Source organism: Rhinatrema bivittatum, chromosome 1 (genome assembly GCF_901001135.1).
Source record: "Rhinatrema bivittatum chromosome 1, aRhiBiv1.1, whole genome shotgun sequence".
NCBI lineage: Eukaryota > Metazoa > Chordata > Amphibia > Gymnophiona > Rhinatrematidae > Rhinatrema > Rhinatrema bivittatum.
The window spans coordinates 637,430,803-637,443,167 of NC_042615.1; positions in this window are offsets into that span (position 1 = coordinate 637,430,803).

A 12,365-nucleotide genomic window follows, 5' to 3' on the forward strand; every position below is an offset into this window, starting at 1 on the left:
CTTAGCCCAATAAAAGTATCTGTTCTTACTTGGCCTGCCTTCTTAAACCCATAATGTTTGTGGCAATTTTACTTGATGGGGGATACTGGATGCTTTGGGAGGCTCGCCACAGACAACAGCAAGAGGAACAACAACAACCACAAGAACAGGCAAGGGCAGTTCCAACCCCTCCTAGGGACTTCCCTGCATCGGAGGCCGAGTCACTGGCCCCGCAGGGAGAGCGTCGGAGCTCACAACATAGCCTGGCTTGCAGGCAGCTATGGCAGATATGGCAGATGAGCTACAGGGATCACGTTTTTCCTCCTCCGCGCCTCATTGCTGGGAATGCCAGAGGATTCTGTGGTTAGCAGGTATCATCTCAAATCTCAGACTATCCTGGAACTATATGAGGAAATCCGAGGGGATCTGGATCCGGTCATGGAAAGGTCCCATGCTCTGCTGGGCCTCACCAAATTATTGGCCACCCTGCATTTCATGGCAATTGGCTCCTTCCAAATGACAATAGGGGTCATGGGGAGAATGTCCCAAACCACTTTTTCCCACTGTCTGGACTAGATCATAACAGCTGCATCTGACTGCATTAATCGCTACATAGCATTTCCTTGGGACAGGCAGGGTTTGATGGACTTGAAGAGAAGTTTTTATGCCTTCACAAAATTTTTCCAATGTTTTGAGAGCTAGCAACTGCACTCATGTGGCCATCATCCCACCCCATGACAGGGAGGAGATCTTCTGCATCAGAAAGCTCTTCTACTCCATCAATGTGCAAGTGGTCTGTGATGCTTGAATGTTTATCCTCAATGTGGTGGCCAGTAGGGATGTGCATTCATTTCATCCGTTTCAAACGTTTCCTATACAAGCATGAAATTTGAAACATATGAAACAAATGCACATCTAATTGGCATGTAATGGGAAATGTATGAAACTAATTAAATGGATGAAACAAATGCACATCCCTAGTGACCAGGTACCTGGGAGCTGTGCATGATTCCTATACACATAGGTAATTGGGCCTGTGTGAAAATTTTAAGGATAGCCTCTACAGTGATGGTTAGCTCGTAGATAAGAGAAATGCTTCTTTCTCTGTTCCATCTCTGTCTATGTGTTTTGGGAAAGGCACAATGGTAGGGGGGGGGGGGGGGGGAAGCCTGTAGGGGATGTAATAGCATTGCTGACATGACAAGTGACTTGTACACTTATGTCTGCAGGCCATTCCCCCAGGGTCTGACTTTTTCGCCCCATGCTGCAGAGGCCTGCTAATCTTGTGAGGGGCTGTGGAATTCAATCCCTGGATCGCTTGCGGTGATCTCTGGACTCCTCTCCCAGGGGATGCTGGAAGCAGTATGCAGATAAGTCTTCCAGTCCTCTTCTACTGCCAATAGCTTCTTCTATTTAATTTTCCTTATATTTTAAAATAGCTGCATTAACCCAAAACAAGGTTCCAGGGGCTAGCCACCTTACTTTTTATTGCTCCTACACTAGGTAACTTACTGACAAAATCAAAGAGGCTAACCTCCCCTTCCCCATGCTTTTAGCACCCTCTCACCTTCTCATGTGGCCCTTTTCTCATGCGGCCCTCTCACCTTCTCATGCGGACTCCAGCTCCTGCTTCCTCTTTGCTGGCAGTGGTGGGCCACCAGCTCCGACCTCGGGTTGCTTCTGGTGCCTCCGGCTCTGCCATTGTCCCCAGTATTGCCATCCAAGATGTCCTTGCTTGTCGGGCCTCTCCGTGTGGCCCGCAGAGTGATGCCGCCATTGGCACCGCGCCCCTCCCTAGGCGCATGCGTGCGCATCACTAGTTCTTTTAAAAGGCCTGCAGCAGGAACCATTGTAGGGTTTTTTCTTTTGCACCAATATCAGAGAGACGTTCGTTCATGATTGAATGGTTTACTGTGTCAAAGGCTGCTGATAGGTCAAGTAGGACTAATAGGTAGCTGTGTCCTTTTTCAAAGCCTTTGAGAACGGTGTCGTTTAAAGATAGGAGTAGTGACTCAGTGTTCAGGTGCTTCCTGAAACCAAATTGCCTGGGGAGTAGGATGTTGTTTTCTTCCAGGTGGTCGCTGAGTTGGGAGTGGACGATTTTTTCTATAATTTTGGCAATGAATGGTAGGTTTGATATGGGTCGGTAGTTTAGTGGATTTTCTGGATCGAGGTTGGTCTTTTTCAGGATGGGTTTGATAATTGCTGATTTTAGGCAGTCTGGGTAGTTTCCTTCTGTGAGGGATAGGTTTACAATGTTAGTCAACGTTTTGGTTATTGATGGTTTGATGGCTTTGATTGTTGGTATGGGTATGCAATCGATAGGGTGTTTAGCTGGGTTCATTTTTTTAATGATTTTTTGGATTTCCAGTGAAGATGCTGTGTCAAAGCTGGGCCAGCTTGTTGTTTGATTGATTTGTATTTTCAGTTCTTGCATGTTGTTGTTGTTGTTGTTGAGGTTGTTATTTATGAGATTTTTTATTTTTTCATTAAAGAAGTCTGTGAATTTGTTGCTTGTGATCTTGGAGAGTGATGGTATCTGGTCATTGGAGGATTTGGTTATGCTTTGTATGTATTGAATGTTGCGGTCTGCTCCGCTTCCCCCCTCTCCTCGTTGACCGGCGCTTACCTTCGGGCCAGGGAACGCCACGCTCACCACCCTCCGGCTCCCAGGGACGCGCATAGGCCCATGTGGCCTCCGCCATTTCCTTGCCCCGCTTGCAGTGGCCTCGCGCGTGCGCGAGTACGGACTCTTTGGGCGCCCAGAACCCGGAAGCCAGGCTCCGCCCGCAGTGATGACATCACCCGCCACCCAGATATAACCGGCGCTCAGACTATTCCTCTTTGCCTTGCAACGAGGTTCACTACAGTCCTGTAGCTCTGAGTTGCATTCCTTGCTGTGTTTCCTGCCTGCCTTGACTTCGGTTCATCCTGACTACGCCTTGCCTTCTGTCTGCCTTGACTTTGGTTCGTCCTGACTACGCCTTGCCTCCTGCCTGCCTTGACTTCGGTTCGTCCTGACTACGCCTTGCTCGCTGCCTGCTACCAGCCTTGTCCTCAGCGTGGCCTGCTCCAGCGCCTGCCGGCAGCCTTGCTTCACCACGACTCCGGACCCCACATCAGGCACCCCTTGCAACTACGCCTGTGAGATAGAGGTATCTCTGCTGTCTCCTAGGTCCCAAGGTGCTGGAACCCTACGGGCCCCTCCTGGGGGGTTCCTGGTGCCCGGGTGAACTCTTGTCTTGAACTCTATTCTCTCTGAACTGTCTAGTTCCTTGCTGCTGCCTCTCTCACTAGCACCCAAGTCCCAAGATGTCAGAACCCTACGGGCCCCTCCTGGAGGGTTGCTAGGTGTCCGGGTGAAGAGCTTGTGCTAGCCCTGTTACCAATGGTTGTACCTGCTTCTCCATTGCTGGGCTCTCTCTCTCTCTGGGGTCTAAGTCCCAAGGTGCCAGAACCCTACGGGCTCCTCCTGGGGGGTCCTGGGTGCCCGGGTGAAGAGCTTGTGCCAGCCCCTGTCATCTGTGGACTTCCTGGTTCTCTGTTGCTGGACTCTCTCTCTGGGGCCCAAGTCCCAAGGTGCCGGAACCCTACGGGCTCCTCCTGGGGGGTCCTGCGTACCCGGGTGAAGATCCTGTATCAGACTCTATTGCTACTAAACATCCTTGCCCTCTGAGTCTTGGCTCCGCCTCCCAACCTACTCCGCCCCTCGGGGTGGGTTGGCTCAAGTGTCCACTATTCAGCCGCAGAACCCGGCCGTAACATTGAAAAGCATTCTTGGGTTATGTTGGTATTTATTTTGTTTCAGTAGAAATCTTTTTTTGCATTGTGGATACGTTTTTTGTAGTCAGCTAATTGTGATCAGTAGGCTTAAGTAGTGTTGTTATTTTGTTGCTCCTCCATGTTTTCTCTTTTTTTCTGAGTTCCCATTTGGCTGATCTGATGCTGTTGATATACCATTGGTTCTGGTGTTTTGGGTTTTTTATTGTTTTCTTTATCATGGGATTTATCTTGTCTGCTATTGTTTTAGTGATGGTGAGCCAAGAGGAAGTGGTGTTTTCTGCGTTGGATAGGTCTATGTTTCATAGTTCTGGTTGTAGGTTATCTTGAAGTGTCTCAATGTTAAATGGTGGCCGGTAGAAGAAGGATTTCGGTGGGGGTTTTTTAGTGGTAAATTTAGAGTTGGAGTGGATTATAGATGGTCCGACCAGGAGATATTTGTGATCTTTGTTTGGTAGGTATCCCATATTTCAGTGTTGATGAATACAAGGTCTAGTGTGTGACCTGCTTTGTGTGTTGGGCCATTGATGATTTGACTTAGGCCTAGGGATGAGAGCGTGTCTATAATTGATGTGCATGTGGAGGGCTGGGGGAGGGTGTCTATGTGGATATTAAAGCCACCTAATATGATGATGGGTTTGTTGATAGTTTGGTCATGAAAAATTCTATTACAATAAATGTTTTGCTGATAGAGAATACAGTGAAAATAAATGGACCATGAAAATGTGAAACCCTGTAATATTTATCAGCATATACACTATATAGTGCACATAGGCAATCTCATAAAAATATTACCCATATTTTGTCTCAGCATGTGTAATATTTGGAAATTCAAGCCAGACATTTAAATTTAGGATTTCTTAATTTCCCTAACGCATTAGGGGAGACACCACTTACTGGGGTAGATTTTCAAAAAATGCGCGTTCGCGTACTTTTGTTGGCGCACCAGTCGCAAACAAAAGTATGCTGGATTTTAGTAGATAAGCGCATAGCCGCGCGTATCTGCTAAAATCCAGGATCGGCGCGCGAAAGGCTGCCGATTTTGGGCAGCCGGCGCGAGCAGAGCCGCGCAGCCTGCCTCCCCTCCAAGGCCGCTCCAAAATCGGAGCAGCCTCGGAGGGAACGCTCTTTCGCCCTCCCCTCACCTTCCCCTCCCTTCCTCTACATAACCCACCCCCCCGGCCCTATCTAAAACCCCCCCTACCTTTGTCCATGGATTTACGCCTCCCGGAGGGAGACGTAAATCCACGCGCGCCAGCGGGCCTCTGGCGCGCTGAGACGCAACCCGGGGGTGGTTCCAGAGGGCGCGGCCATGCCCCCGCACCGCCCCGGGCCGAAACCACGCCCCTGGGCCCGCCCCCGAAACGCCGCATCCCGCCCCCAAAACGGTGCGTCGATCGGCCCCGCCCCCGACACGCCCCCGACAAAAAACCCCGGGACTTACGCGAGTCCCGGGGCTCTGCGCGCACCGGCAGGCCTATGGAAAATAGGCGCGCCAGGCCCTGCTCGCGTAAATCCGGGCGTATTTACGCGAGCAGGGCTCTTAAAATCCGCCCACTATGTTTAATAAATACTTTGTAGACATATTGCATTTTGATTCTGGGAAAATTCCTTCTATTAATAAAACTGTTATTTTCCCCTATTCGTGGAGTGAGTGCTCAGAGCCCTCAACATGTTTCCTTCAATATTGTTGATAATTTGTCTGAATTTTTAGAAAGTTCAGGGACTGAGGTAGCTGAGCACTCTACTTTCTTAGTCTCTTTTATTTACAAGCAAAATGTTAGTAATGTAATGAGAAGATTTTTTAGGCATTTAACTTCTCTTTTCTGGGTCAGACGATTTGTATGTTGCTCGTCCTACACAGAAGCAGCATAAAAACCTTTATTGCTTTAAGATCCAAAGTTACCTCCATGGGTTAGTGCTTTGTCTTATGTTATCCTTGTAGGTGTATTATTAAAGATCACGAACAATTTTCGTTTTTTTTCTTCCTGTACAACTAAGGTATTTTTTAGAATTCAGAAGTATGCCAACAGTACCTGCTGGCTGTCAGTAGGAGGCATTTATATAGATCCAGTTATTTAGAGTGTTGTGTAATACGTTAAGTCTACTGCTTTATTGTTGTATTATTTCTTGCATTCTCCCATAATTTACTGGCTCCTCCTCTTAATTGCTTTTCTTTTTGGAGATGATGAATATGATATTTTTATTTGCCTTTTCAAAGTGTTTCTTTTCTTATCAATCTAATAGATATTCTATGTATCTTTTTTCCATATGCAATGCATTTGCTTTGTATGTAATTACAATTCAATAAATATAAAGTTAAAAAAAAGAAAGATTGCCCATAATATCAATATAAACAAAACATTTGTAGGTTCTGCATTATATACTGCCAAAGCATTTGAAAAAAATTTGAGATAAGAAATTACCAACTAGCCTGGCACTACTCTGGTCCGACTGATCAGCCTTGATTTCAGATTCAGTCATAACTTTTCAGTACCAACAATAAGGATAACTCCTTGGGTAGCAAGGGAAACTAAAGATAAAATCTCTAATGTAGCTAGCGTGCATCATCTAAGCCCAATCAGCATTTCATTGCCATAGGCACTTGGTAGAACTCTGCTTGTATTATACCTTTTGCGTTTGTGAACACACACACACACTCTCTCTCACACACACACACACCCCAAGTTGATGAATCCAAGCTGATGAATTTTAATTAGGTATAATTAACACCTCAGAGTGTTACTTCAGGGCACAAGGATAAATCACTTGAAAATAAAAGACTGATTAGTTGTTTTAATTGATTAAAGCAGAACAATAGAGTTTAGGTATGTAAAGGTTTTACCCCACTTTCATGCATGTTGAAAAAAAAACGAACAAAAGGCCCACAATTTTTCCATTTTATTTGAGATGTATTGAAAACAAGCAGTCAAACTAACAAAAAGTCTGACACCCAAACCAAAGTAACATGAACTCATAGAAAATAACTTTCAAACAAATGAGCACAGTGACATATATATGCATATACATTAGTAACATAGTAATGATGGCAGAAAAAAAATCAAATAGTCCAGGCAGTCCGGCCAGCAAGTTTCTTGTGGTAGTAACTGCCACTCCATGCAGGTTACTCCTAAGCCTTATGTTAAGAGTAGTTATAGTAACAATCAAAACCCAGTTACTGTCAAGACCACATTAAATTACTACTAGCAACATTTTTACAGGATGAGCAGATTTCTTGATAATTCATACAATACTGCTGCTTGAACATTCTTTGTTTTTGGACTTGGCTGTAGAAGCAGTTCTGCACTTTTTCCCTGATGTTTGTGTATTAGTACACCCTGGACCGTAAAGGTCAGGGACCAGCATTGTCTGTTGTCTGAATCAAATGGGAGCTTGTCTGGGGTAGGTGTGTGTGTGGGAGAGAGAGAAAAAATGGGGGGTGCAAGTGGATTCCAACCTGCCAGCAGCTGAAATGAAAATGAGGACCTGGGGCTGCTGGTAGGCCCAACAAAGAAAGGGAGCACATGCGTATATATGAGCTTGTGAGTGTGTATAGATAAAAGAAAGGGAGCACATGCGTATATATGAGCTTGTGAGTGTGTATAGATAAAAGAAAGGGAGCACATGCGTATATGAGCTTGTGAGTGTGTATAGATAAAAGAAAGGGAGCACATGCGTATATATGAGCTTGTGAGTGTGTATAGATAAAAGAAAGGGAGCACATGCGTATATATGAGCTTGTGAGTATGTATAGATAAAAGAAAGGGAGCACATGCGTATATGAGCTTGTGAGTGTGTATAGATAAAAGAAAGGGAGCACATGCGTATATGAGCTTGTGAGTGTGTATAGATAAAAGAAAGGGAGCACATGCGTATATGAGCTTGTGAGTATGTATAGATAAAAGAAAGGGAGCACATGCGTATATGAGCTTGTGAGTATGTATAGATAAAAGAAAGGGAGCACATGCGTATATGAGCTTGTGAGTGTGTATAGATAAAAGAAAGGGAGCACATGCGTATATGAGCTTGTGAGTGTGTATAGATAAAAGAAAGGGAGAAAAAGGTTTGTACACCCCACTCCCACTAGTCCACAACAATCCCAGGGTGACTGGAAGTCAGAATTTCCCAGTTATGGAGAGCATGAATTTTTAAAATCCTTCTCAGTTTTATTTTTCAGGTGTTATTTTCTGTGTCTGCTGTTTTGAAATATTTTATTGGTATTTGGGACATTTTAAAAAGCTTGTATATGAGTTTTTAATTATTTGATTTTTTTATTCATCAGCTTTTTGAAATATTATTAGTATGTTTTCAGTATTATGATTATGTATTTAATTTATTTCTTGATTTTATTGTTTGATGTTTGAGGAATGGTGATGGTTCTGTTTTTTCATTCTTGCACTGCATTGTGTGGCTTCTTGTGGTTTCCAGTTCAGTTTTCGTCTGTGAGTTTGTATTTCTACTTTATGGTTGCTCTATTCTGTATTTGGTAGGGATCTGTTTATGTTCTGCATGTGTGACTGAGGTGAGACATTCTCCTAATAGGAAGTGTGTTAGTGTAATTGGACTTTCAGAGGGTCAAGCCCACACCCAACACACATCAAAATACACCTAATACCATATGGGTTCCAAGTGTCTTTTATGCAGGGATTTCTCGTTGACATCACAGCAGTGCAGGTAAATATAATGTAAGTGATATTTTTACCTGACTATTGTACTTTGATATTTTTCATGTAAAATATAAATGCATAACTCTTAACTATGTGTGTGGAATGAGGTGGGGGGGGGCACATTGTGTAAGGCTATAAGGTTCACCTGGGTACCTAAAACCCTTGCACCAGCCATTAGTACTGGGGGTGGTGTCAGTTTTTAAAGTTTGTATCACTGAAGGGAGTTGGGCTTTTTTTTTTTTTTGGGTGAGCCCAGGACAGAGAATAAATGAACAAAGGGGGGGGGGGGGGGCATCACAGTAATTGTTCACACAGGGCAGCAAAAAACCTAGCACCGGCCTTGCATGCAGAGAGAAAAGAATTGCTTGATCAGAGATTTAGTTTTTGCATAAAAGGGAAGGAAATATTTTTCTGTCACCTTCCCTTACCCAGAGCTTGAAGCAGAGAATACTGCTTTCAGTAGCTGACCTTTCCTCAAGGAAGGCTGCAGCTGTGTTGTGAAGAGGAGACAGAGGGAGATGAGATAAGGAAAACTGGAGCCCGCCCGCCCCCCCCCCCCCCCCCCCCCAAATGGAGTTTCCACCCTTGGGACACAGGACATGGCCAGGTTGGAGTGTGGGATTCACCGTGGACCTCAGGTACTGGAAAAGAAAGCCATTCATGGTTAGGACACACCAGGCCCAATTTGGGTCCACCGAGGTAGAGATCAGTTAAATCCGGACTCCTGTAAATCTAAGGACCCTGGATAGACTTGGATACTTTATTTTTTGCATTTCCTGATTCTTTTGAAATCAAGCAAAGTAAATTTTAATTTGAACACCCATCCAGTGAGTCCAGCCTGGTTTGTAAAGTGTAGCTCTCCTAAACAGCTAAGGTAACACATTCACAAGGGAAATTATACATCCCCTCCAAGCAAAAGGCTACCCCTTGGGAAAAGAATGTGGGGAAAGAGACTGAGGAAGTAGTCCTGTTTAATAATTCCTTTGTGTGCCCTTGGAAACAGTGACAATCCAGAGAAAAGGGTTACATGAATATCAGACTCAATGGTTTTTAAGACTAATGACAAAATGTTCATCATGAATTGTAAAGTCTGAATGTTTCCTGATGTTTTAAGGAAATATGACGAGACAGAGGACTTTTTTTCTCTGAAACCTAAAATTTTACAACTTGGAAGGTTGTTTTTCTTGTCCTATCCTTGTAGGTGACTGATTAAATATCAGGGTAATAGAATTCTTTTCGCCTTCACAACTCACATCATTTTTTAAGCAATAAAGCATGATTTACCACTCTTTATTTTAGGCCTTGGTGTTATAGCTTCTCATTTTCCAGCTTAAATTTACCTGTGTATTGTGATTGTATTTTCCCCTTTTTGTGGACTTGTAGAATTCCAAGGCTGGTTTTGTTTTCCTATTATTGTATCATGATTCATTTGTATTTCTCTGATATTCTTCATTGTTTTCCAAGTATTTTTTTTCACTTGTTAACCTATATTGATAGTATAAATAAAAAATGACAATTTCACAGTTTTCTACTCCAAGTTTGTTGTGCTTATTATTACAGGTTGAAAAGTCATTGCTTCCTAAGGAATATTAACACTTAGGTATAACTGTAGGCTTTGTAAACCTTCTGAATAAGATAAAATTAAGGGAATTTTGTAACTCCTAATGATTGGCAGGAATATGCTTTCATTTTGTTTCTTAATATGCACTAAATTATTTAGCATGTGCTAAAATGTTTAGAATATAATAAAAAGTAGCATACGCTAAATCATTTCAACAAGAACTAAATAGGTTCCAATGCACACTAAAACCATATAGCATATGCTAAAACATTTTAGTGCATGCTAAAAATGAAAGAAACACAAAGAAACAAAAATATGAACATTTTCCCCAGAACACCCCTTGTGATTGATCAGCTGGTTAAACTCAAATACTTCATATCCCTCACATATGAAGTTTGGAGTACACTATTGTCTGCTACTGAATTGAAAAGACAGGTCTTTTTTTACTTCAGTTTTCTGTACTTTCTTAAATAAAGTGTCATCACCCAGTGTGAACTAGGAAAGATAAAAGATTCAGGATCTTAGAGTCTGCACATATAGCTTTCACAGGCACATACAGATAGTGTCCTACTGAAGCACATTAGAAAAAACAGACTGACTTGTTAACTTCAGGGAGATTGTTCTCATTCTGCAGACTGAGGAGAAGGAGAAGGCTGGCACTCACAGTCTCAGTGCCTGAGCTAGGAGACTTGCTGCAGACCTCCACTGCAGTGTCAGTAATTATATCTTCTGTGTACCAGTGCATAATTATCCAGCTGTGAGCTGATCCTTAGAGCATTGCTAGAGATCTCCAGGATTTTTCTTTTATTCATTTACTCTTCACTTTAAAGCAGAGCTTGGCTGGGAAGGGGAAGATATGATCTGTCCCCAGCCTAAGGCCTTTCCCCCAGAAGGGTACCATGAAGCATTCTGAGAGAAGAGCAGAATAAAGGAGAAGAGAGTTGTGAAATCTGAAGACGCCAACTAGAGTCTTCACCCCAGGACATAGGACACTGACTGGTTTTTGAAGATCTGGGGTACATCTGGACCTCATGTTCTTTTGGGAAGGGAATCTACGTACAAATAAGATACCCCAACTCACCTGGGACACTTATCTTCCCATTCCCTTAAGGGTAAGAAAATCTCAGGACCCTGTACTAAGGGACTCTTCCACACAGAGAGAGAGAGAGAGAGAAAGAGAGAGAGAAAATAAAACCTGTGACCCAAGAGAACAGTCTGAACATGGATGTGACTGGGAATAGCTTTATTTGTGCCAGTTGATTATTTTAAACCAAATCAAAGTAAACTTTTAATTTGGAACACCCCACCAGTGAATCCAGCCTGTCATTTTCAGTGTACCTGCCCCAAAGAATTATTAGTAACACACAGGAAAGGAATTCCAGCTACATGCCTTGGTCCTTGAAGGATAGCCTTCCCCCATTAGATAAAACCCCACACCCCGGGGGAAATGGACTGGTGACTTTACATTTGGAACTTAGCCCCAGGAATTATTGTGGCCCAGCAAAGTTCAGTAAACACCTTGATTTGGGGTTATATAAAATGGCACCCAATATAGGTCTCGAGGGTGTTGGAAGAATGGAATTATGTGTTAAAAAAGAGAAAAGTGATGTTTTACTAAAGTGTTATGATTATGAATACTGTGGTTAAATCATGAAAACTTCTAAAGTGGCTGCTTTTTCTGCCTTGAGAAAGTGGTGGGAGACAGAGCACACCAGAATTAAAAGGAGGGGCTACGCAGAAGTGTGACATCAACATTGATATTGATGGCACACAATCATTGAGGATCTATAAAAATTGTGGCATGCTACACAAGTATGCCTACAACAAGGAGAGGAGTGCCCAGTGCAGAAAGCATGTGGGAGTGTAGAAGCGCTGATTGCAGGACTCACTTTGCAAGCTGTGGTAAACAATTCAGCGAGCATCCCTCAGTAATGCAGGAAAAGTCAAACAATTGGATGGCTGAAATGCAAAACCCTTCTGTGATGGGAGACAGCAACCTGCTGTTGCACCATGAGGAGGTCCAGATGTTAGTCACTGGAGCAACCATGGTCAGCTCAGCTAGTTTGACCATTGTAAAAACGAACATGTTTCTACCCACTGGGCCAGGACCAGTATATGGGACCCAGATCAACCGCAGTGCTTCCAATATTGTGGCCGCCAATAGCTGACACTGTTAAGGTGCACCATATCAGTCAAGCTGGAGTGTGTGGAGTGCCATGCATGTCAGCAGCCTCAGGCAGTGAACCTGTATTATTACTGGTGTAGCATGAACTTGTTCATGAAGATCAACGCCGGTCAGTTATCATCTGCTGCTTCAGTCATGGGCTTGTAGTTGATCAGCACACTCGAGTGCTCCCTATTGAAAACCTGGGCAGGCC